Here is a 26833-nt window from a genome sequence, read left to right as displayed (position 1 = left end):
TCCTAAATAAGAAATGACATATAAAGCAATGGATCATTTCTGCAAGGGAGATAGGGGATATTTATAATGGGCCAAATTTAGGGTGAAGCAAAGCATCGGAGTCCTCCAGGGAAGCAGTTATGCTTCTCTGATTTCCAGGCCAGTGCCAACATTTGCACAGCATGCGCAGCATGGGAGATGCTCTTCCTGATGTGTTGGATGTTTTGCCAACTGTATTTGCTTCTCTTTCTCCTGTCTCAACCCCAGCATGTTCCTTGTTCTGGCAGGTGCAGAAACATGGGCTCCATAGCCAGACAGGCAGCCCTAGGAGATGTCCCATGTCAGCAATTTGCCAGAGGTCTCTCTTGTGCCCCTTGACCTGTTGCAAAGCCACCAGCTCCAAAGGAGGCCAATTCTCCAGCCTCAGACCTTGCACACCATTTCTATTGTTCAGTGAACAGAAAAAAAGGATTGACTTGGAGGAAAGGTTCAATTTATCTAATACGAAGGCAGAAGAAAAAGGATATTTAGAGCTACCCTAAAGTTTCAAGTTCCCTAAATCCCTAGTTTCTAATGTCATTTAGAACAGAAGTTGAATGTTACAGAAATGCTAATCAGTTATTCAAATGCATTTGTTGTGCAGTAATATAGAGTTGGCCTTTGCTGTGTATAATGTCAAGACATGCTATTTTAGGGAGCAATATCCCCCTTTGCCAATCTCCATGTAAGGCACACACTGCTGGCATGATTCAGCACACTCAGATTTTCACGAAGAACGTCTCTGTTGCAGGTGGAGGAAGCTAATGGGATCTTCCTTTTCCATGTTTCTCTTACAGAGGGTCCTGTCTCAAATGAAACTTAAGCGTCACCTGTGCATTATATTTATTTCTCAGAGGCACCAGCCCTATGTCTGCTGTCACCATGTACAGCCACACAGACCTCAGCGCCAGGTCTGTGGTAGCCCTGCAGCACCCTTCAGAAGCTGTCTCCCTCACATACAACCACTGCTCAGGTGCTTGCTAACAAAATACTATTCTGCATGTGCCAGACAGCATCCCAAGCCAATCCTACTTGTTATTTATCACCTACTTATCACTTCAAAAAATCCTGAGGTAGGCTTTTAAATAGCAAAGAAATTTAAAGGCGTATGTTATCTAGGTTTTTATGATTTAGTATGACTGTGCAGCATGTTCCCTGCATGGCACCAGCACGCACTATGGATTTATCCTCTTGATACAAGTTCATACTCTAAAGGAACAGAGTACCGTCCAGTGTCAATGCTGAACCACATGGGCCAGAGCTTCCAAGGGGCCAAATATGACAACAGATATATGTTTAAAATATCAATTATTGAATGCATTTGTTGTGTAGCCACAGCAACCAGCTATTTACAATGTATTATGCATCAGATCCACTTACACAGCGATTTCCACAGGGAAACACAGCTACAGACTCATGCTTGCTGTCCAACCTGTACGAGAAATACTGACTGTCCTGTCACTGGGATCTTCAAAAGTACTCACGAAAGGTCTAACTCCATTCCCATTAACTTTAATAGAAAACAAGAACAATATTTAGTGCTTCTAAAAGTCTTGTGTATTTTGTCAGCAGTTGAGTCCCTGGGTTCCACCCTCCACTCCCTTATTTGCACTCTAAGAACTGTCATCACAGAGCAACGGTTTGCAGAATTACGTCCTTCGTTACTTATTCAAACTAGATAATTTAAAATACATTGCTAACATGCAATAGTACTTGTGTTTAAAAGCTAATACATATTTTTTCCCTCTAACCCTAGTTTTACCTTGTCTTCTTGCAAGCCATGGCACATAGGCTAGTGATCAAAGTAGCAAAGGGGAATCAGAAAATGAGGCTTTTGTCCCTCATTCTGTTGTAAAAGTATTGTTTTGCTACTGGGAGTGAGATTGTACCCTGAAAATGGTTTGTGAGCTTGTAGTTCACCCAGAAATTTCCTGGTGGCAGCTGTAGCTTAAGAACCCCTCCGTTAACAGCTTATTCTGCTTCCAGATCACCTTCACCTCTATTGTAGCCTAGCTACTGATGCAGCTGCGGGGCAAACAAGTTCAGGAAACTTAAAACAACCTTTTTTTTTTTTTTTTTTTTTTTTTTAAACCCCCTCCTTCTGGCCAGGTTGTTTTTCAGCCAGATCGCTTCCTAGGTCTGCTTCACTGTGCAGCTACAAATACGACAGCGGGGTACAACGGTAGGGACAGTATATGAAGTTAAAATACAAGCAAAGATTGTAGCAAAAAGTATAGGAGTTGTTCAGACCAGTTTAAGCCCTTTAGAGCAGCACTGTTAAAGTGTCACACAGCCTACAATCACAGATGACCCAGCTGCCCTGAGCACCCTATTCTGTAACTACTCTTCAGGGAACATTCAAGGAAACCAGCAGTCTTAGCTGAACACCCTTGTTTTAGTTCCTTTAAATCACACATTTGATAGTAGTATTAATATCTTTAAAAGACCAGTGACGAGTAGCATTAAATCTTTGTTCCCTTTTTTCTCATTGTTAGTTCAATGGGCTGTTAGCTAAAACATACAAAAGAAAGGAAGCCTGGCTGAACTGAGACCTGCTGAAGAGGCTTTTGCTTACAATGCCTGCATTTCTTTGTTTATCTGACTGTATTGTTTTGCTTCAATAGTTATATTTAGAGCATTAATAAAAAGGACAAAATAGTGGGTTTTTTTCCAAGATGCTGTGGCTATAGCTAAGATCTACTGAGCAGGCAGGAGCTCTGCAAACAAAGAACTGAGCAACAAAGAAAGAAGCTAGACAGAAGCTAGGAACTCCTGCCTAGCCCAAACACAGAAAAATGGCCTTGGGTGGATATTGAACATGTAAGGGTGAGCATGACAAAGAGTCATTGCAAGAGGTGGGCTGTCGAGTCTCTGTTCCAGACAGGTTTATTTTAATGCTCATCTGTGTATGTTTACTCAGTTTGAGGGCATTTCCACATGGAAGTGGATATACAAACAAGGGGCTATAAGAGGATAACTCTTATTTTGCATTTGCACTTTACAAACATTACTGAATTAATTCTCCCAACACTCTGCTTTAATAGTGAAATGGTGTAATTCAGTCAGGAAACAGGCACAGAGTTCAGTAATAAATCCAAAGCACGTCTGCAAGTGTCAGGGAGTAAAACCTTATACGTTTCCTTACGCACGTCATCTCTACCAACATTCTCCCCCCATCAGATATGTAAGAGTTGAAAAAGGAGATGCAAATTTTTAGCAACCTTATTTTCACTGAAGTTTCATCGTTGTAGCTGGTGGGTGCATGAACAGGCTGGAATAGCTCAACTGTAAACTCTAAGTGCCCAGCAGACATGCAGGCACAGAGATTCATCCCTGACTCAAGTGAGGATGACTTACAAATTGTAATAGTAGCTAGCTGTTGTGGTTTGAGTCCTTTTTACCCTACCACCACATCCCACTTTGGTGCTCTCTCCTACTCCCCCCCCTAAAAGGGTATAGGCTCAAACCAAACTATTCGAGTGAAAGACAGAATTTTTGTTCTGCTTCTTCTGTAAGAAGCAGCACAGAGGGATGTATGCTTTTTGCAAGTGTTTAAATTTTTACCATAGTATTTATTAACCTATCCTAATGTTGACTTATGCTTCAATAAGGTGTCCAAAGAAGTTGAGCAGTATACAATTGTTACAAAGAGAATAGTACATTATTGCTGATCTCAATTTGCATCAGAGAACAATCAAAGGACTTTTATGGGAGTCATTACTACAGGCACACAGTGAGTGGAGCCTGAAGTTAAAGCACTGCAGCAGTGGCAGAACTACCACTTTCATTTGTCACCTCAATAGAAGACATTAAAAAATATATAGGTAATGAAACTTAAGCATAACAGGTTAATAATTAAGATAGCACAGATTTCTCAGCGCTGAAACAAGAACAAAAAGGCAGTACAAAACATCTGTGCCATGACAACATAGCAAGCAGGAATTCTGTAAAACCACAGGTTGGACAAAGGGATGAATTCAAGGATGGGAGTTTCTTCTTCTTCAGGATATTTCAATATTTCTGCAGTTTTCAGAGATGAAGTTTGTGACCGGTTCATCATTTGCAGCTACCTCAGCCCCATCCCACCTTTCCCTCCTCCCCTTCCAAAACACACACACACTTCTGCCAGAGCTGACCATCACGAGCCAAAGCCTGCCTGCCTCTTTAGCCTCTGAAGTTGGATGCTGAAGAGGTGAGGCTGGCTTTCAGAAAAGGTCAGCTAGCGCTAAAGGAGGAGACAGCCCCAGAGGTAGCTTGAAGCACTTGAAATGATAGAATAACACTTTTGAATTGGCAAAGGGGCAGAGAGAAATACACACAGGAGGAAGCGGAGGAGTCAAGACAACAGGAGATGAAAGTGATGGGGAATGGGAAGAAGGGTGGCATGTATAGGGAAAGGGAGATACCAAGTACAGAGAGGCACAGCATCAAGATAAGCACAATTTTAATAGCAGAGAGGGTCCAAAAGAAAACAAAGCTATAATTAGAATAGTAGTATAATGAGTAGCAACCTCAGTCCCATACTTATACACCTTTACTTTTTAAACAGAGTTTATAGCACATTCTAAAGCCACCAAATAAGAAAAATTCTTATATCGCATCCAAGTACAATGGGAGTGGGACAAAGCAAAACTAATTTCCTCCTCCTGAGGGGGAGCTGAAGCTTCATTTCCAGTCTTTTGTTCTCTTTTGCCCACCACCCACGCAGGTTCAGCAGTCTCACCACCACCATACTTCCTAGTCTTTCACGCTCTGCCCTCTCCCAAAGGAGGTTGTTTACCCCTGTGTTTTCCTACTAAGCATGGTGACATGGTGGCAAATGCATTAAAGAATGAGACAACCTGTCATCTCTTTAAAGGGTCTTAAGAAAGGCTGTTCTGTTTTAGTCTACCTCCAGATGTGAACGTTTCTGCCTTTCATTTTTCTCCCGTTGCAATGTGCTAGCGGGGTTTCTATCTGGCAGATGCCGGAACCAGAGACATGGTAAGAGTCCTGCTAACAGCTCAGCATGTGCTTCGGCACTAGCCTCTCTCTGCCAGGTTATCTGGAACACAAGGTAGCGAGAGTCCCTGCTTAGGAGAGGGGACCAGAATCTGTCTTGACAAGTGTTTTGCATGCAGTTAAATAGACAAATGTATTCTGCTGCCAGCCTCTTGCAGGAATTTGACTTGATGCCTGTCACCAAACAGCTTCTTTTGCACTAGAAGAATTACAAAACACTCATACCCTATAATGATCAAAAAGAGAGTCCCCATGCCCACATTAGACTTCAGAGATGCAGTCCACACTCCTTTATAAGCTAAGCCTACACAAAATTAGGGTACACATTTCTGAAGGGTAAAACAAATACAAAACAAACTACTGTATCATACAAAGGCCACTGGTCTATCCTCTCCTGTAGCCTGTTTGCAGCAATGACAATCTACTTCCACAAGACATTGCACCATGCATGTGTACAGTGCAAGCCTCTTCTCAATTCTGCTAGTTTGTGATTAACCTCTCACATACAGCAGAAAGGCCCACATAGCTCAAACTGTTTTTAAAGCTAATGCTGTTTGGACACACTCAGCCTGCATCCAAATGTCTAATGTGGCTCCTACCAAACTATTTCAGTGATGCTTTGTAGCAGTAAGTCCCAAGAGAGAAGTATGCATTTTATATTATGTAGTTCATTAGCTATTTTTCCATTTCACTACTTGGTTTTGTGTTATGGTCAAGTAGGAGTCCATTAGAATACCTGTTACTGTGCATGATTAGAAACTCATTTTAGAAGAGCTTGAAAGTAATGGTGGCATTCATTTGTTGCAAATACAAGCTCTCAAGAGACAAAATAAGTCTTTTCCTTATTTCACCTTCTTTATCACTTTATTTCCACTATGCCCTTTTTCAGAGCGACATGGCACCCAAAACTCAGAATCACAAATAAAGACATTAATGGTAAAAAACAGCTTACAGTCTCAGCTAGAGACTGTGCCTCTTTAGTTATCAATACTAAATACTGCAATTAAAGACTTAAAAAAGACACTAGCAATTTACATGACAAGAACTAACAAAGCCTGCTTTTTATGGATTTGTATCTTGCAGTCAATTGAAACCCAAGAGTCTGCAAGATCCACCTGAAGCTACCCCTGCTGCTGGAGCATCCGTAAAGCATTCCCCAGTTCTCCTACACCCAATGAGTTTATACAACCTGTCCTTCAACCATGATCTCTTCCCCCTCCATTTGGCCACCCATTTTCACCCAACTTACAGAAGCCCTGTTATCCCTCATAGCTTCAGCACCAACAGGTTTTTATTGATATCTGCTTAAATTTATTACCCACCAACAGTATTATTGCATTTAGTTTATTTCCACAGGAAATGAAACAAGAGGACACAAATATATCTTCCCTTTCTTAGTCCACTTGCTCAATCATCATTGCAATGCAAACAAATTGCCCAAAGAGGCTGCAGAATCTCCATCCACTGAGATATTCAAAACTCAGTTGAATAAGATCCTGAACAAACTGATCTGACTTCAAAGCTGGATCTAACTTCAAAGCTAGTGCTTCCTTTGAGCGGGTAGGTTGTACCAGATGAGCTCCAAAGTACCTTCTAATCTAAGTTTGCTATGTTCCTAGCAGAATCAACAGTTCTCAGCACTTCTGATAAGCTTCCTACAATATTTAGACACCTAAATGGAGTCCTCTATTAAAACTTACTAATGAGTAGTACAGAAGAGTCTGGAAGCAGGTCACAAAGAATACTGGAAATACTCCCCTCTCCATATTACAGCAGCCGTTCCATGGTTGATGAATATTGCATGTCAAGTTATTCACTACCTAGAGCATCCAGGCTAAACATTCAACAACCTCCCAGCCCATGAGCACAGCCCTTTAGGGTACCTTTGCAGTACTTCTGAAAGGCACCAGCTGTGCCATGTAAACCAAAAGTCAAAAGCAGCTAGCTAGAGCACCAGTTTCTTCCATGGCTCACCCATTTTTTGACCTCTCAAAGGAGAGAAAGACAACAAATTGACTGAGCCTCAACAACTCATCCCATAGGCTTCAAAAAATGGTAACAACTTTGTCACTTCTGGCTACAACTGAATTTAAGTTGGCAATTCTGCCAACCCTCTGAGCCATCCAGCCCCTCATGCCTTTCATTTTTTAGGATATGGTTAGATTAGCCCATCCATTATAAATATGACACAGCAGTACCCACAAGCATTACTGAGTTTTCAGCATTTCAGCTAAAAACCCCATTTTGGAAGGATTTACAGCTTGGCTGCAAGAGTGGCGTCTGGCTGAAACGTGGCATACAAAGTCTCGCCATAAGAGCCCAGCCGTTTAATAATAAATCAATTTGGCTATTTTTAAATTAGAAGGCTGAAAAATACAAATGAAGTTTACCATTTGCTGACACATCTTTGATCTCAGAAGGAATGCGAATTCTACAGGCCAACTCTTCAGCTGATGTAAATCAGCATAACTACACTGGCATCAGTGGAGCTCCAGTGATTTACATGCTACAAATCTGTCCCTGTATTTATTAATGGAATATTTGTAGTTAGCTTTCGAGTCAAATCTTTGCTGTTGATGTAACCTACTGGAATCAATGGGGAGTTGCACATACAAACACAGAAAGAGACTTAGGTTTCTTCCTTCCTACTCCTGATTATTTAATTTTTAATTAAAACAAAATTGCAGAGAACAAACCTAATCATAGAGGACCCAGAGTATTTAAGGCAGTGCATATCTTGGTTGAGACCATAATGAGATTTACAAGGCAGCTATAGGACATGCATCAATTGCTACTTTTTAATCTTTATAGATTGATCCATATGGCAATCTGTGTTATTGTTGATCCATATTTACAGCACAAGCCTACATTTTAGAAATTTTATAGGGAGGCCATGCTAAAAAGTAAAAAAAAAAACAAAACCAAAAAAACAAAATCTGTGAAAAACACAAAGGCCAAAGATTTGGCATTACATTCAGGACTTTCTCTTCCTTCTTCCTCTCCCCTACACTATCTCCTACCTATTGCTTACTTTGTGTTGCAGAAAGGGCTAAATGCCTCTGCCTCAGCTTCTTCAAACCACGCATGTGCAGAGTGTTAGCTACTGAGGAGACCAGCTAGTATCAAGGGAGCAAGTAAGATAAGGCACTAAAGCCAAAAGCCAGAACATCCAAGCTCCATTTAAGTCTGCCCCAATTTCCTCTGCCACACAGGGCAAGTTCTGTCACCTTTTGGCACCATTTCCATCCCCTCCCCCTGCCATAAAGCCAAATGGGACTAACGATATTTACTAAACTGTGTGTGGAGCTGGGATTTATGTATGACATATGCTAAACATACCATCTATTTGCATGTTTATGATTTCATATGCCATCATAAGTGCAAGGTGGAACTGCCTTTGCAAATGCATCATTTTACAAACATTTCTGATAACCTGAGTATCATCTAGGTTATTGACCAGATCTTTTTAAAAGTAGTATTTTGTACTTAGTGATACTATAAACACAAAACATTTACTAACACTCAGCACAGGCAGTGCCTGTCTACTACAGTGTATGCAGAAAGCACCATAGCATTAATTGATGTAACGCCCAAGGTAGAAATGTTTGCTTGTTTCACTCCGTACATTTCTTCATTTGCTGAATAATCTTTACAGGCTTAGATGACCTTTGCTTGATAAAGTCATGTTTCTAAGCATTTGCTTGCATTTGGTATTTTTAATCAGGTTCAAGTCCACTCACTACACATCAGAGCTGAGAATAATGATGCAGATACGCGTTTTAGCCAAATGATGTTCCTTATAGCGCACACACTTCCCCCAAATCACCAAGTTGTTAACTAAAGTGTAAGAGAATTTATGATGCTAAATAAAACCAGAAAAAAAAAAAAAGATGTTTTAATAAGATGAAAATCCAAATGTTAAAATAATGAGCCATCTGTATGGGTGGCCCTCTCCTGAGAGATGCCAAGAGCTTTACCATCTGTGAAACATTTACCAGCTGTTTCCTTCCTTTTTCGTGAGAACATAAGAAATCCTTGCAGTTGGTGTTTCTAACTGACACATCCTAGCAAAGGAAACAGGTTTGTTCAACGTCAGGGACCTCTCATGAAAGCTAGCCTGGCTGGAATTAACCTAATAATATTTTGGTAAGTATCACTGTTCCCTATTTCAAAAAGGTCTTTCCAAACAATGGTCCAGCAGGCCACAGAGCACTCTGGAAAATGGAAGAGGCAGAAAACAGCCCACAAACTGGTTTCAGGAAAAAGAAAATATATTGAATATTTGATCTGAACATTTCTTTACTGCTTTGCTTTTTTTAAACCCTGATCTGTTGCAGAAATTCAGGATAAATTTGTAACCCATATGAAGCTCAAAGGCACCCGCAATAAATAAGTATAATCCAAGTATAGAACTGGGCCTTGTTTTCTCTCCTCTGATCATTGTTTCACATACCTGCAATCAGCATATCCCTGCAGCTTTTGACCCAACACATACCGTACCTCAGGGCAAGCGAGTTACGTAGGGTCCTAGGATCAGACAATCATGCTCTGAAAGATTTTAGTTTGCAGTACACACAAATCAAAGGCTACAAAATAAAGACAAGTTTAATCCATGAAGGGATATATTGGCTTGTATTTATTTGTATCCTGATGTGCTGTAGCCCTAATTCACAACAGTTAATTATTTCCTTAGTGTTCTCTTATTTCATTAGCTGCCAATGTGAATTGAAGAGAATATAACTTAAGAAGCAGAATTAGCTCTTAAATTCCAAGCTGATGAAATTTGCCCATAGGAGTGATAAAGGGAGCTTCTATGAAGTATACAGTTATGTTTTCAAAAGTTAATTTTTCAAGAGACTTGTGAAGTGAGTCAAGGAAAAAAAGAAAATCAGCATCTGATCAAGCTGACAGTCTATGTGGTTGTGTAAAGAGCAATATTTGGTTATCGTTTATATGCCAAACACCGTGATATCCTGTACTTCACAATTACAAAAATTGTAACAGACATGAAAACAGACATCAGTTCTACACAATACACTAGCAGTACCTGCCTCAAATCAAGGACCATTTTTCTCAATAAAGTTTCGTCTCCCTTCCCCAAAAAGGGAACATTAGCTGTAGCATGAAGAAATGAAAAAGGCTTGTCATTTCTTGTGTGGGGATGCGCTGAGACACATGAGTGGGGACACCACTGAACAGAGCAGACAGCAGTGTGAACATATCGGGGCCAGATTTCTGACATGGCACCCTTTTGCTTGCAAGGGAACATCCCTGCGCAAATTGCAGAGCTACCTCTGGAGCGAGGAAGCTGTATCCCACCCAGCCCAGGGCTCACGTTAGCTGTACATACCAGAGCAACCCCAAAACCTCTTCAACATGTACCTATCACAGCGCAACCTCCATAATCAGCTCCACAATACCTGACAGCTGATTCCTATTTTCCAAGAGCTAAGTACAGAAAAGTTGTCTCCACATGCAGACTGTCTATACTGGAAGTGACATTACAAAGCATAACTTTTACAATTCAGTTAGGCAATGCCAGAATAAGGACAAGGCAGCATACAGTGGGCCCTGTGAACATAAATACAAGGAGACCCGTGGGCAGTTATCCTGCTAGGATCTACAACATGAGAGCACTAGAAGTCTGCATGACACTGAGAAACATCTGCAAAGACTGTTACTGGAGTTGCTCTGCATCTTTCAGCAGTGAGCCGTAAGCCAACGGACCACACTATGGGCCACAGAAGAATTCCTCTCCTTGAAATCAGCATTGAATCAGAGTTAGCCAACAAGAGCAACATGTAGCTGATTTCCTCCACTGGAGGATCTGTTCAGTATGTAGTTAAATGTGTTAAACTTGTTTCATTATACACAATGCTTCTTTCATTGAGATTGGAACCATTTTTCTTTAAGTTAAAAAGCACACAAATAGAAACACTTTGAAGAGACAAGTACCAGCAAGTAGAATAAAAGGGCAGTGGGCATTTGGAAGTAGGAGTGAATGACTCTCCCAAAACACAACTAAACAAACATCCCAAACTGAGAACAGACCTAAGTAAGTAAAACTGTAAAAAGGATAACCTCAAGGTCTCTAAGACTGGCTACAGTAGTCTATTTGATACTTCATTTACTACAATACCACGTCAATCTGCAATGTGTGGAAAGTTGTAGACATAAACCTGGGATTCCAATTTCTCTCCATGACTTAAGAAATCATACTTTGCCAGTAAATTAAATCAGAGTTGTAGGTACTTTTTATTAAACCCCCTCAAGTACTATGAAGCACAGTTCTACAGCTACCAAAAATATCAAGATATAAAACAAAGCATGGATATTAAGCAAGCACAAATGAAAATAAAGGAGTCATTTATGTCCTCTTGGGCAAACCAACTTCCCCAATATACAATCCATATTGTCAATAAAACAACTGGCTTTTCTCATGAGAATGAAAACTTAGAACTTAAGTTTTAAGTAATAGCAAAGAGCAGCAATAATTTTAGAATAGGTTCTAATACTGAATGGTACCAAAGAGTTTATGATCTGTTCTTTAAAAAGGAACTACAAGGTTGGGTAGCTGGCACAATGTTTTAGAGCACAGTTAATATCACTTCCAAATGAATCTATCTTCTACCAGAAAATGTAAAGTCTTCAAAAGATGGTGAAAATTAAGTTTCATGCCACCCTTGAAAAGTCAGTCCTGGAAAACATCATATCAATATTTATTCCCAGAGAAACTGAGGCATGAAGTAATACAGAATTATTTTCAGGCTGATGTGTCTATGCTTGCCTCAAAACCATCAAATTGGCTCAGCTAGATGGAAGTCCTAATGGTACCATAGCCCTTATACTCTTCTTCAAGTGTTATAAAAACCTTGGGGTACGGGATGGTGTGGAAAATGTGGGTTGCTTGAGGGTTACCTGTTCAAAGAAGCACCTTCTTCTGAGGTCAAGTGGTTTTAATTCATTACATCCTCTAGTGACCTGAGCCCATAACAGCATCTGCACTTACATGAATGTTATTAGTATGTGCTTAAAAAGGGATCAGGAAAAAGCTAACACCGACTGCATTACATGCTGTGTTCCCCTGCTAGAATAAGATTAAGGTCATTGGCAGGGCAGGCCATGTATGTGTAAAGTTTACATTGCAGATATCTTCACTGGTTTGCTGAAGTGCTCATAATTTCAGGCACTTAAATACTCTTCAACTTTGTGAGTATAGAACATATGCAATTAATCAGAAAGCCATTACTAACAAAAAATGGGTTTTGTAGGTGTATGAAATCCTGCATATCTTTTAGGATTTATAAAAACCCATAGCTGAATCTGCTATTTAAGACAAATAATAGCCAGGTTTTAAAATTAAGCAATCTTAATTTTTTGTTGCTATTTTGAAATATCTCAGAGTGATTTTCCATGGTTTTGAATTCCCAACATGGCATTAAGCATAGCATGTGTGCGTATGCATTTGTATGTGTATATTAACCCATTTTGTTCCTGGTTCTAGTTCTAAAGAACAAACGTTGCTCTGAACAAAGGCCATCTTGAATACTGCCCTTCCACAGGCAAACAAGGAAAGCCTCACTTTGCATTTGAAGTACCTGTATAACTGAGCAAGCGTTAAGCCTTGCTTTTCTGTTTTGAAAGCTAGCAGTTTTAGCAGTTAGTACCTCTAAATGACACCAGTTACAGCGTTCAATGTATAAATTCTACATTATAAAAATTGTTTGTAACCATAGCCTCTTTTCTGTGCTCCTGGAAATGCTCCGACTGCTGCACCAACTGCTGCACAGCGGGTTGGTAAGAATGTGGCAGAATGGACTCCAAGAAACACCAAGGTGACACGGGTAGGGTTACTGATGATTTAGTGGGCTGCACTGTGCTCCCGGTTAGTAGGCATTTGAGATGTAAACTCAAGGAATCCAAGCACTCAGCATAGCTAAAGATCCCACTTTACTTGTTGGAAGGGTAGCTGTCTTAACCAGAGTATCCTGGACAAATTCCAGCATAGGTAACTGCATTCTGTTTTAGCAAATTCTCTCTCCATTTCCAATTAGGAAAAGTATTCATCATTTTTGCATTTGTTCATCCCTTCCATGGGAACGGAACAAAGGCAGGAGTTGACACCGATCAACTTTTTGACATGTAGGTGGAAAAATGGGTTTGCTAAGTAGGTAATAGTGAATATTAACATTTTAGATGGAGACCCCTGCACAGTTCACTCGGGGACAAGTGGTTCTCTGCCATGAACTACAGGAACCACTCTCAGTACAAGACAAAGAGAAGAAGACACAGCCCAAGTACTGGGGCTGCACCACTACAAAGCTCTGAGTGTATCGTGCAATAAAGAACTAGGTAGCATCACCAATCAAGGAAAGCTCCTGTTCTATCTCTCTCTAGTTCCAGGTAACATGTCTATCTTACCACAGTAAGTGCACAGGGAAGAACTACCACTAACCAACAGAAGAACAGACTCACACCCCCTACTTGTAAGTTTGCCTCGGCTGAATGGCTCTATAAACCTTTTAAGTCCTTGTGCATCCTGTGTAATCAATGACAGTAAAGTGAGTCACTGACTTTCAGCGGATGCATTGAAGACTGAGCGAACTACCACATCAATACACAGAGAGGACTTCGCTCCAGCATTTCTGCCCAGCTGGGAATTGCAACCAAGTAGGTGCTTTGGAGTTGCTCTTGACCAACAGGTCTCATCAAACAAAAATGCCACTGTACAATTTAAATACTTGAATACACTTAAAAGTATCACCTCTTCTGGTCCAAAGGGTCCTTAAGAAGAGCTACAGGACAGGAGCAATAACACATATGCAGGCAGACTGACGTTTCTGCACACAGGACATTTCTTAGTACTACTTTTATGTGAATGACCAAAATGGAGCTGCTTGAAAAAATCCCCTGCGAGTCTTTCTGGCTTTCCTGACCCTGCCTGTCTCTTATTGGTATAATATTTATGATCTTGTGCATCTTAATACTTCCATTGAGAGTCTTATGCCGATTCACAGACCAGGTGCTGTGTAGGTGGGTGCTGTGTGGGTTTCCCCTCTGCTCAGATGCCTGAACTACAAGAGCTAAGCATCATGTTCAGCCAGGCCTGAACACGCTTTGAGCCAAGATTAACAATCTGTGCCAAACTATGGAGACAGCCCGGGATCAAAACACCTTTTTTAAACTTTTTGTTAATATCTAGTTATATAAATAGTACAAATCTGTGCATAAAAAATATCTCTTAATCATTTGTGCAGTCAGGCAAACTTACACCTCATTTGTCAAAATGTCATTGAACAGTAGATGCCCATCCTTGATCTTATAGTAATTAATTATTATTTAATTCCATTGATTTCAATGGAAGGCATCAGAAATCCTATCAGGAGAAAAAAAACCTCAAACTATATTTTTTGGCACTTCCTTAAGAACACATTTGTGAGCTAGGAATAGTTGCTGTTTTCATCAAATGTCAAAGGATGATCTGCTTTATAGCTTTTGTTTTAGTTTATTAATTACCCAATCTCAACAGTCAGCTAGGATCTTCCTCCAAAGAGAGGGGCACTTAAGTCATAGGACCAGCGTATTTCCCAGTGCTCTCCAGAACCTCCCTCAGCTTTGTAACAGGGGGAAGGCACCTACATTTAGCATCTGGACTGGATTTCTGAAACACTCCAGACCCTACCAGAGCCCCCGTTTGCCTCTCCACTGTCAATCCTCATGGGCTGTCAGTCTCTCTTACGGAGTCTTTGGTAAAAACAAATACAAAAACCAATGTAAAATTCAAATACAACTGGGAAGTACATTTGGTATTAGATTGCCTTGAAACCTACTGCAGCTTTTTGCAAAACTATACCCATGTTCTCCCAAGTTCTTGGGCACATCTGGAGTTTCACAGTTTTGGATCAAACCAGATGACAGCAGTCTGTCAAAAGACAGCCAGAAGCCCATCAAACAGATATGCAAAAGAATTAAACGAAGAAAACTCTCACGAACCCAAAATAGAATTTTCTGTAACACAGAAATAGTTCTTTTTCCAAACTTCCTTTCATGGAAAGGACAGAAAGTTAATTCTTTCTGTCTGAAAACAACACATTGGCTTTACTGATGACAGTCTTTAGAAATAGAAAGGCAAGAACACTTACTACTAGCTGTAAGATCATTTTACACGTGTGAAAGCAGCATTCATCTTGTGCATGATGGGGAGATGGGACTGAAATCACACCAGGATTTGTGGTCACTTTTGGGGGACCCAGTTCTGACCCAAAAGTTTTACATTTCAGGTACACAAAATCTTAATTAACTCAAAACACTGTTAGGACCACGCTCTAACCAACTGAGCTAACCAGGCTGGTCTGGACTGAAGAGCCAGCTGAGCTTGTTCAGGAAGGGCTTTTGGCTTGTTTTGAGAGATGGTGGTTCAGAGCATTGTACTCGGCCTCAGAAATTTAATTGTACCTAAATTAAGACTGAAAACTGATCAGGTTGGATTAAAGCCTAGTGGGATTCTGGAACAGAGATTTCTCGGTCTGTCCTTTGCTAATATTTTTCCAAACTGCTTTTTGGCAATCCTTTCATTTTTGCACCCAGTTTTCCCTGTAAATGAGCAGTGAAATTCCAAGGGACTCTATCAGGAGTTAAAATCACTCAGTATATATTTGCCAGCGCATGCAGTGTTTATTTTTAAACAGTGCCAAAAGTGTTTATAGATAGAAACAACAGGACAACCCATAATTAAATAACTGTTTCTGCTACATCTGCTATTTAGCAACTTGAAGGAAAATAATTTCCCAACAACAAATAGGAATGGTCAAGAAAGCTCTCAAGTTTGGGCCCATTATTACCATATAAAACAACATATTAGTTGCTTAGCTACCAATCATAAAAGAAGCCCAATTAAAAATGAAAGAATCTTAACTAGCTGCATGGAATATAAAAGTGAAAAGTTAAAAGCTGTCAGGTGGTTAGTGGAGAGAATACTGAGAAGTGATTGACAAACTGGGCTTGCTTTGCTTCAAATTTGGCTTTGATTCAATAAATGATTGACACACTGATGTCGTCTGAAATAGCAGATTGTGCTTTGGAGAGGCTATTTAGCAGCCCATTGATTGACAGGTTACTAAAATTGTCCCATGGACAGAGGTAACCAAACAGAGCTATATTTTGACAGGTGGGCTTTTTTTTTTTCCACCTGTATTTACTATACAGTTTATATTAAAAGCAGAAGTAGAGAAAGGCCCATAAAAGTGTCATTCAATTTCCATGAAAATGGCTTGATGTCTCCTTTTGTAATATTCCACAAAACTAGAATTCCATTCCCCCATTAGGTATCCTGCTTTTTACGGAAGACTCTTAAAGCCAAACTGAACAGCCTCAGACATCTTCTTCAGAAATGGAGACGCATCGTGAACATGAAAGCATTTGCCCATTCGCACACCGAGCACCCTCACAAGACAGGAACAGTAACATAACCAAATGCTTTCTAACCAGTTGCAGGTAACAAGGCTTAGTTCAAGGGGGAAGAGGTATCATCCTAACAACTTGGTCTCACCAGTTCCCATAACCTAAAGGATGGGGTGGGTCAGCACCTGAATTTGCTATCTACAACCCTGAGTAAGACCGAGGGTTTGTAAGAACTCATTCAATGTCCTCCAAAACAGGTGTGAGGCAGCATACAAAGATGCAAGGAATTTTGCCACTAGTGACACAGGTGCTTCAGAAATGCCTGATGATTTAAGAACAAAGAAGAAAAATCCCAACCAGTGATAGCCATTAAAAAACTCCCAGCACTTGTTTTCTTAATCAAAGAAAGAGCACCACACAGCATTTTTCCTGAGTAAGCATAAACACAGCATTATTCCTCTCCGCCACTGTTAGCCTCCGGACTCTAAAAATACTAGTTTTCTAGGTTTGTTATCACTCTTCTTTTTGACACTTTTTATACAAAACAAAATTACTGTTGTTGAGCAATAAGTTGTTCTTGTTTCTGAATACCCTCCTTTTTGTTCCTAAGTTTCCAGTTAGGAAGGATGCTGCCTACTTTGTCTCACAGTTTTTATTTAACGTTTTAGACTTCCACAGAACTTTAATGTTTCTGAGCTGCTTCTTTGGTAACTCTCAGTCATTTATACAGATTGCTCTTTGCTTTCCATCTTGAGCTTCTCAATTGCATGTGATTCACTCATAAAACCCCATTTTACTTAACCCAAAGCAATTTGCACAGTGGTTGCAGACAAAACACCAAGGACGGGCACTTACCTTAGATGTAAGCAACCTAAGTTAGGTACCTGAGTTTGCAGGTTACACTCTCCGCTTATGGAGAGAAAGAAAGAGGTTGTTTCCTTCAGAAAAACTCCTTCACAGCACATATTCAAAGCAGACTACACAGGAAAAAACATTACTGATAACCATTTACCTGACAGAGGCACACACAGAGAGAGCCACGACAGGATCTGCAGGCGAAGGTAGAAAACAGCCACGGCAGCACCGGCCCGAGGTCAGCCCGGGCGGTCACAGGGCGGCAGCTCCCCTACGCAGTCCCGTGCTCCCCAGCAGCTGCTGCTTGCCAGGGCGATTTGCAGTGTCTGCTGGCAACACCTGGAGGAGGGCCGGTGGGTCCCAACCAGAAATGCAAGCTCAGTCTTCTGGGCCTGGTGCACAAAGATTTTCACTAACAGTCAGAATTTTTTGAAAGTTCTTCTGTAGAAAGAAAGAAAAAAATTTCCAACTTTTTTTGCCTTCCTTTAGTTTTCATACAATGTTATCACTTTTTGCTGTATGAAAACTTTGTCCCTTATATCAATAAAAGGTTTTATTAAAATTACATTTCAATTAAAATCATATTAAGCACTTTGTCCCTTTTAGTGGCTTTAGCATTTCAGTTAAACTTTCCCTGCATTGTTTATTAAACAAATATGCTTGGTATGTGTAAACTGTGTTTGTCCATTTATCTTCTCTTGACATTAAAAAAAACCCCAGCGTGGCTCAGCGGGTGACATGGTTTACTACAAGTGGCAATGTAGAGAATTACAGATTCTTAAAGTATTTAGCACCTCACCTTTTCCCCAACCGTTTTCAGAGATAGAATACTAGAGGCTTTAGGAAGTACCAGTATCATTTTAGGCCCCAAAATATCAGATAAATCAATTATTCCAATTGCTGGCATAATTTAATTCTCTAACTATAAATTATAATAATAAATAATCATCTACTGATAAAAGAAAGAATAGGCTTACACTGCACAAACAATTCATTTATGGTGTAATGGATAGCATACATCCCAATACCATGGTGACTGGGTGCTTTATAATGAAATTATCCAGATAGCTAGGGGTATTTGCATACTTTGTCAAATTGACACTGCTATAGCCATTTTTAAAAGCAACTTTAGCCCCAAACATCTATGCCTTCACCATGCCTTCTACTTAAGGCAAGCAGCTTCTAACCCAAAGTTTCCTGTAGATGTTTATCTGTTTTTGTCAGCCATGTAATATATTTTCCACAGTTTATCTGCTCTCTTTATTTGGATAGCTACTCAATCTTTAAAAGGAAGAGAGAAATACGGCATCAAAGAGCTCCCAATATTTACTTACCTGTCTTTGTAAGTGGCCTGGCCTCTCCCATCCCCTTAGTGCTTTCAAAAGAGGAAAGATGTTCTACTTTCCAAAAGAAAACTGCTTCTGCCTTCTCTTTGTGCCTCCTCCAGCAGATACAACCTCGCAACCTCTTAGCTACTGGCAACCAACAGGCAAGACCTTTCTAAGTGTGAATTTCATATGGACACAGGATTCCTTAGAAACATTGCTCTCTAAAAGAAAGGACCAAACACAGTCTTTGCATTTTTCATTTCCCTCCTTCCCAATTATAGTAGTGCACAGTCATTTTTTTGATTCACTGGAAAAAAACTCCTGATATCATCTTCAAACTTCTACTTTGCAGTAAGGTATTCAGCAGTTATGCAGGCATTGCACAAAACATGTCCATTTTATAATTTTAACATTCATAGCATATTTTAAAACATCTATTAAAACATATTTTTCCATGAAATATGATATTTTAGGGAAAAAAGTTTTGGAAGAACACTGCCTTCTTGATGTTGCTTTTTCACCCTAAAAATGGCAGTTCTCAGTTTTTCTTTTTTTTCAATTATGTCTTTTTCCAAGGACTCTTCTGAGACTACAGACCATTTCCTGCCCAGTTCCAGCTGATTGTTATTATTTTAAAAAATTCTAAAGATGTTATTTTTTAGAAAAGAAAACAAAACCACTAGTCCAATGTGCCTGCTGATTAGGGACTTAAGTCAAAATCCACTGAAGAAAATAGGAGGTTTGTGGACTGTAGTATGAACAACTTTTAGATCAAACCAATTCAATTAGCTGCTTTTGCTGTTTTCGTTGGGAAATGGTATTACAGTGTTGCTGTGCTTATTTCAGAAAAAGTGGCGTGTTTATTGTTGTTTTTTTATAACTGGAGATTTGTTGTGATTTAAAGAAGGAAAATTCAGTTCCTAAAATGAGAGCTTCCAGGCTGTTTCAGTCTGCAGTAGGTTTGCAAGACTGAATTATAATTTCTGGAAATAGGATGTCATAGTTAAAAAATGCATGGTGAGCCTTATGTATAGTTCTGAATGAGATCTTATGTGATATTTTAGCTGATGACATTGTGATGGAAGATGAACCACAGATGTGGCTGGAGAAGGTAGCTGCAGCCAGAGCTGTGCAAACCATTGCACTGTTTTAAATTCTCATTACTTGGCCACAAAAGATTATTTTTTGCAGTTAGATGGGAGTTCAAACTCAAATGCCTTTTTTGCAGCCAAAGGGAGAATCCTTTAGCTGAAGATTAGAAGGCAAGGGGCTCTGGAAATGCTGCCTGCTGCTACTCAAAGTATAAATTATTAGGAATATCAGGAGGTGAAATTTAACCTTCCTTACCACCCCACCAAACTAGAGTAACTGAACAATGTGCAGAGAAACGCCTGAAAGGGGAAAAAGGATTTTGCCCCAGTTCTGCTGTTCTACCCCTTTGTAGGGAAAAAGACTGTTGTATAGCATGCAAGGAATATTTCTACAAAAAAAATCCCAAATACGTATTCTATAAACAAATGAGTATTTGTCTAAATGTGAAAAACGTGCAGAAAAGAGTTCCTTATAGTGACCGTGAACACACAGGGAAAAATTATAAAGAGAAAGTCACAAAATGAGGTACAACTAGAAAGGAGCATAATAAAAAGAAAGTGTTTGGTAAGTGCCTCCTCTGCGCAGGAAAAGACCTAGGAAAGATTACATCTGTCACTCAGCAAAGAGAGAAAGCTTTTGACAGCCCACCCTAAGAAAGCCTTTTTTACTTTCATCTTCGCCACGGGAATCAGCTGTGATCAGATTGCAAAAATAATCAAGACCAGCGTCAGAATAGTGGGAGCTCTGGCTAGAGTAGGAAGAGTTTCAAGAGCACTTGAAAAGCACATAGATAAGGTCAGAACATTAAACTCATCTTAGACGAATTTCAGAACTACCAGCGATCATCCCTGAAGACCTGTGGAGGACCAATTGTTTGCAGAAGACTCAGACCAGTGCAAACACAGCAGCTATCTCTAAGATGGGAGGGTGGAAAGAGACCATTGGGTCATCTTACCTTCTGTTCCTATAAAAATACTGAAACAAAATAATCAAACTACCCATAAGAACCTAGAATAAGGTTTTTGGAGATGAGCAACAGACAACATGCATTTGTTCAGGACAAATTATGTCAAACCTAGCTAATTCCATGACAGCGTGACAGATCTTATGGACAGGGAAGTCATACATCTTGACTTCTGCAAGGTTCTACCACTGTCTCACCTAACAGTCTCACATAAGTGAGCTACGGGATGCCCTCCAGGTGACATCACTGCAGGGGGCTGGAAGAAGTTGGAAAATCATACTCCAAAACCATACCTTCATGGCCCATTGTCAGGCTGGAATAATGTCTGGAGTGGGTCCTGGGCCCAGCAATATCCAGTACTTTTATTAAGGTCTTAGAAAAGGAACAGAAAATACTTTGCGTGATATCTGCAGATGGTACCAAGCTAGGAGGAATGGCAACAGCCTTTGAAGACAGCATTGTAATACAGAACGATCTTGACAAATTGCAGAAACAGTCTGAAAAAATAGGATGCAATTCAAGATGAATCAGTGCAAAGTTGTCACTGATGCATAATCAGCTGTTCAAATATAGGATAGGGACAACTGATTACAAAGCAGTTCTGCAAGAAAGCATCTGGGGTTACAGTGAATCAGAAGCTGTACATGAGTCAACAGTGTCATGCTGTTGCAAAAAGGGCATATGTCAAACTGGGACATATAAACAGGAGTGTCATATGTTAGACATGTGAAATAATCCCACTTGGTGCTGGGAAGATTTCAAACGCAATACAGCATCCAGTTTTTGATGCTGCACTTCGAAACATATGTTGTCCAGCCACAGAACAATGAAAATAGTGCCAGGTCCAGAAAACATGACCTACAAGGAATGACTGAAGAAATTGGGGTTGTTTGGTGAGTAGATGTAGTAAGTCTTCAAATATATTAAAAAATGCTGCAAAGAGGAAGGAAATAAACGGTTCTCCATTTCATTTGAGAACACCATAAAAAGAAACAGACAAACTTCCACAGAGTGTTCAATAGTAGGAAAATTTTCTAATGGTAAGGCCACTAGAATAGATTGCCCAGAGGAATTGTTGAATCTGCATCATATCAGTCAAATGTGCCTCAAGAGCGAAACAAGTATAATTAATCCTGTCGTGGGCAGAGAGGACCACACTGGACAACTTAGCAAGGTACTCTCTTTTCTGTAAGGAATCCCCAGTCTGTCTGTCAAGTTGATTCTTCCAAAATCATTTTAATCCAAATTTTTTTAAAAATAATTTATTCCCAGTAATTTTGAATAAGAAGGAAGTAAACATTGAAGCTGACAATGTCTTTAGCTGGCAATAATGCTACATATTGAAAGATTTTCATTTATCAAACCCAAATAATTTCCTTTTTTTTTGTTTGTAGAACTTGTCAGAATTTCCACTTTTTCTTTCTCTAAAGTGGTAGGCAAAGCATGAAGGGGGTCATTGACTCCAAGATGAATTTCATTCAAGATGAGTTATGTACCTATATAACTTCTAGGGGGAAAAAAAAAAAAGGAGGAAAGCAAAAAACCCCCACATTTAATTATCAGCATAGCAGCCACAGAAAGACAGACAGACAACAAAAGTAAGTCAGATAAGATACTTCAAGTAACACAGCTGAGTTAATTGTGACTACTCACGATGGGAACTGTTATCGAAGTCAAGTACACGAAGTGTATTTGGCCCTGTATTGTGCACAAAAACGTCTGTAAACTTTACAGTAATGCAAAACAAATCACATACATTATTTTGAAAAATCAGACCAAAACCACCCCAAAGCTATAGCAACAGGATTTTCACTATCCCAGATCACAGTATTGTTCCATGTAATCTGCACCTGACCAAGAAATTGGAAAACCTGTAAGAACATACCTAGTTGATTGTATATTGCTATATTTGGGGGGAGAAAATTCCTTCCGGATCCCAGTGGGGAATTTAGCTCATGCCCTGAAGCATGAGATTTGATTACTCTTTTTTGAACATGCATAACTGCCATTGCTATTACTGGTCATAACATTCTGTCAGGAAAGAGAAATATTATTCTGCAATGTAATAAAAATAGATAAAATTCAATATAGCTTCAGAATCATTTGCTACGTTTCCAAAGTAAACATTAAGCACCCATCAAGATTGTTCCATTGGATAAGCCAAGGAAGCCTCCAGTGCTATCTGTTCATTTTATTATCTCTAATTTTCAAGTGTGCAAAAATGCTTTCAGTAAATATTATGGGTTCTTCCTGTGCTAAGAGATGCTAAATGACCTTCACCAACTTAGTTATAAATAACAGAAGCAGGGAGCACAAAAATGCTGTGTAGTTTCAGCTCTATTCAAACCTATCAGCGAGTTCTGACCAGTGGATAAAAATGGACACCAGATTCTGCTTGCTTTTTTCCCCCCTTCTTCATAATCCCACCCCAGTTCCCTCTTGAAAGGCATTCTGTTCTGTCAGCCATAATGGCATCTGCCGGTGGAGACAGGAAGCCATAAATCTGTAGGGTTCCTCTCGACCAAGCCTTGTTAATGCTCCCATTTATCACCGAGGATAGGGTGCCATCTCACTAGTGCTCTACTCAGAAGTCCATCTTCTCAATTTCCCCTTCCCAAAGGAGTAACCATTTAAAACAGTGACTTTCTCATCTTGCATGTTGAGACTGAAAACGCCACTGATACAAATACCATACCCAGTGTGTAGCATTTGGATTTAAGCCATGACTCTGGAGAACAATAGCTGCTACTTGCTGATCCCAGACTACACTGAACCGCTGCTTTGCTTACATCTAGAGCTTGTCTCTTTTCAACTTGCACAAAGTAGCAGATCCCAGATGGAGAGGTTAAAATCTGAGGGGAATCTGTTGTTTGCCCCCCGCTCCCCCCCCGCCCCGGGTGCCTGCTAGTGCCCCAACACGTTACGCCACATCCCACGGTTTGGGAGAATTGTTAATAAAAACATCACTGTGTTAAAACAGCATTTAATACACAATTCTTCATAATAAACAAATTATCCTCATCAGAGGTGCGGTAGCTTTCTGTGCAGGGAGGAGAGGAAATATAAAACCAACTAGAAGTATCTCCATTTTTCTGATTTGGGAACCAGGACGCCGAAGTTGAAGGGCTCAAAATCACAAGTCAAGGCAGGATGAAATGTGAAAGGAAAATCCTAGTTTGCCACCCTGCTCCTGAACTACCTGGATCCAGGTCAAGTGCCACACTCGCAAACTAGACAGCGTGTCACCACTTCTCATCACAGTGCCGGGCTAATTGCCCCGACGCTGTGGATGCTGTGGCCCCTCTTGGCCCTGTGTTTACACCTGCCTGTACTGGAGGCAAAGCAGAAATCCCCTGGTGTGCACCAACAGGATTTTACACGTGCTGCACACAGGTATAAGAGGTCTGCGCAATTCCGACGGATTCAAGCAGAGCTGTTCACTTCTGAGTGAGTTATGCTAGGCAGAAGTGGAAAAATGAGTATTTTACAGTAGTATTACCCTATTTTATCTTTCAAACTAAGCATTTGCTTGCACCAATAAATACTTTCAAATTGCTTATAAAAATTGCTAGAGTTTGTACAGGGAAGGCTATCAAATAATTTAAGTGAAATCAGTTAGGCGGACACTTTCATAAACACAATCTCGTATCAGGCTGCTAAATACAAAGGTCACTTTGGGGTCTTCCTGTAGAAACTCATTCCCCGCCTGAGCTGCGGGACCGCGCTCCGCAGACGGCCCGTGAGGCTGGCTATAACACAGCGGCTCTTGCTGGTGCTTTGTAACAGAGCCCGATCTAACAGATTGATTTGAGAGGGATGCAAAGTTATTCCTATTAAACCCAGCAGTTTTATTAGAAAGATACAAATGCCAAAAGAGGGGAAAAAAAAGTATCTAAGAACTCAGTTCCATAGCAAACCCCGGGATTAGGCTACGGAGTATTGCAAGCCCCACTTTTAAGAGGTCTTGTACAAATTATAGTTGAATATATAGAAATTAATCCATCCTTTCAGCCCCAAATCACTTTTAAAGTCTCAAGGTGTTAACAGCAGCTGTGGAAAAAAAACGGAGATGAATAAAAGGGGCAGGGGACGTTATCTCCACGGCTCTCAGGAAACCGACCGGCCCGAAGCCCCGGTGCCCCCGGCCCCTCCTCGGCCCGGCAGCCTCCCGGCTCTCCGCACGGCTGAGACACGCGGCGCGGCCGGGCGGGCGCGGAGGCACCTGAGGGGCGCAGCCCGCTCCCCCTGAGGGGCGCAGCCCGCGGGCGGGGGGCGAGCAGAGCGGGCTCCACACGACGGACCGGCCCCGCTCCGCCGCGCTCGCTGCCGGGGCGCCGCTGCCCAAGGGCCCCTTCCAAGCCCCGGGCTCCCCCTGAGCTTCACCGAACTTCGCGCTGGCGGCCGGCCCGCCGCCCCCCAGGCGGGGGTAACCCTTCCGTGCGGGGGCAGCTCGCAGGAGACCAAGGGCCCCGGCTGCCCCGGCTGCCCCGGCCCCGCGGCCGTTTACACCTGAGGCGGCACCGGTCACACGCCGCCGGCCGGCGCTGCGGCGAGAGGGCGGGGGGGGGCCGCGGCCGGGTCCCCCCCCCCGCGGCCCCCAGGCGCGCCAGGGTCGCGGCCCCGCCGCCCGGCCGCCCTCCGCCCCGCCCCCCGCCCTCGGGGCCGGCCGCTCCCCGCCGCCGCAGCGCCCCCCGTCGGGAGGCGGACTCTCGGGGGCGCGTGGGGCGGTCTCGCGTGGGCAGCGCGGGGGGGGGGGGGAGGGTGTTGCGCGCGGGGGAAGGGCGGGGGCGCGCGCGGGGTCGTGCCGGCGGGCGGGGCCCCGCGCGCGCGCGCCGCCAGGTGCCGGTGGGCCGGGGGGGGGGGGGGGGGGGCCGGCGCGCGCTGCGCCTTTAACGGAGCCGCTCCGCCGGCGGGCTGCGCGGGGCGCGCGCCGTCCCGTCAGCGGGTGGCGGAGGAGGGGTTTGCGGGTGCGCGGCCGGCGCGGCGGATCGATGTTCGCTGGCATCGCCTCGCCCTGCCTGTGCGCGCGTGTGTGCGCGCGTGTGCGGGGTGTGCGCGCGTGTGTGCCCGGGCGCGTGTCGGGGCGTGCGTGTGCGTGCGCGTGTGGGCAGCGGCGCTCCTGCCCCCCGCAGCCTCCCGCCCGCTCCCGCCCCGCTCGCTGCCTGGCGCCTGGCAGCGCGGCACCGGCGGCACGCGCGCGCCCGCCCGCCCGCACACACCCGCACGGCCGGCGCCGCTCCGCCGCACGGCTCCGCGAGGAGGAGGAGGAGGAGGAGGAGGAGGAGGAGAGGGGAGGAGAGGGAGGAAGCGGCCAGCCCCGCGGTCTTTGCGGAGCTGCCTTCCTCATACATACATATCTGTTTTGTTATCTATTTATTGCCGTCCTCCGGCGCTGCGGGCGCCGCGCGCTTGCTCCTGAGCTTGGATGTTTGAAGCAAAGCAAAGCAAGTGTTGCAACAGTTAAAAAAAAAAAAAAAAGAAGCCAACCAAAAAAAAAAAAAAAAAAAAAAAAAAGAGAGAGAGCGAAAGAAAGAAAGAAAGAAACGTAGATCTGTAAAATAAAATAACCCCGGCAGGTTCCTATCGGTGAGGTGGAGGAGGGGGGCAGGGGAGGCTCGCGGGGCGCCGGGGAAGCGGCGGAGAGGCAGGGGCGGCCACGGCTCAGGAGCGCCGCGGGGCTCCCGCACCGGGGACAGAAGTGAGACTGGAGAAAGTAGAGCGATGCCAAGGAGGAAACAGCAAGCACCCAAGCGGGCCGCAGGTAAGGAGAAGCCATCCACTTGCACAGCCTCTGTCTCTCCACTCCTTCCGATCCTACCCCCACCTCTGTTATTATTTAGGGTCACCCCTGCTTTTCCGGGCTGCATCTTCACGCCTTCCCGCCCCCCCGCAGCCCGGTGCCGCCAGCCCCGTCCCGCGCCCCGCGCCCCGCGCCCCGCCGGGGCTGCCCCCGCCGCCCTCCCGCCGCTGCCCGGCCCCGCTGCCCCCGCTCCGGCTCCCCGCATCCCGCCCTGCCCAAACTTTTCCCCCCAACTTTCTTCCCCCGGCTCCCCTTCTCCCCCGGCCCCTTGCCCGTACCGAACCGAAAGCAGCCTCCCGTTTGCTTCCCGCTTTAATCTTTTATTTTCCCTGCTCCCCCCCCCCGGCGGTTTTTGTTTTTAAAGCGTGTGTTTCG

This window comes from Pelecanus crispus, chromosome 14, assembly GCF_030463565.1.
Source record: "Pelecanus crispus isolate bPelCri1 chromosome 14, bPelCri1.pri, whole genome shotgun sequence".
Taxonomy (NCBI): domain Eukaryota; kingdom Metazoa; phylum Chordata; class Aves; order Pelecaniformes; family Pelecanidae; genus Pelecanus; species Pelecanus crispus.
Note: the sequence above shows the minus strand (reverse complement) of the source record.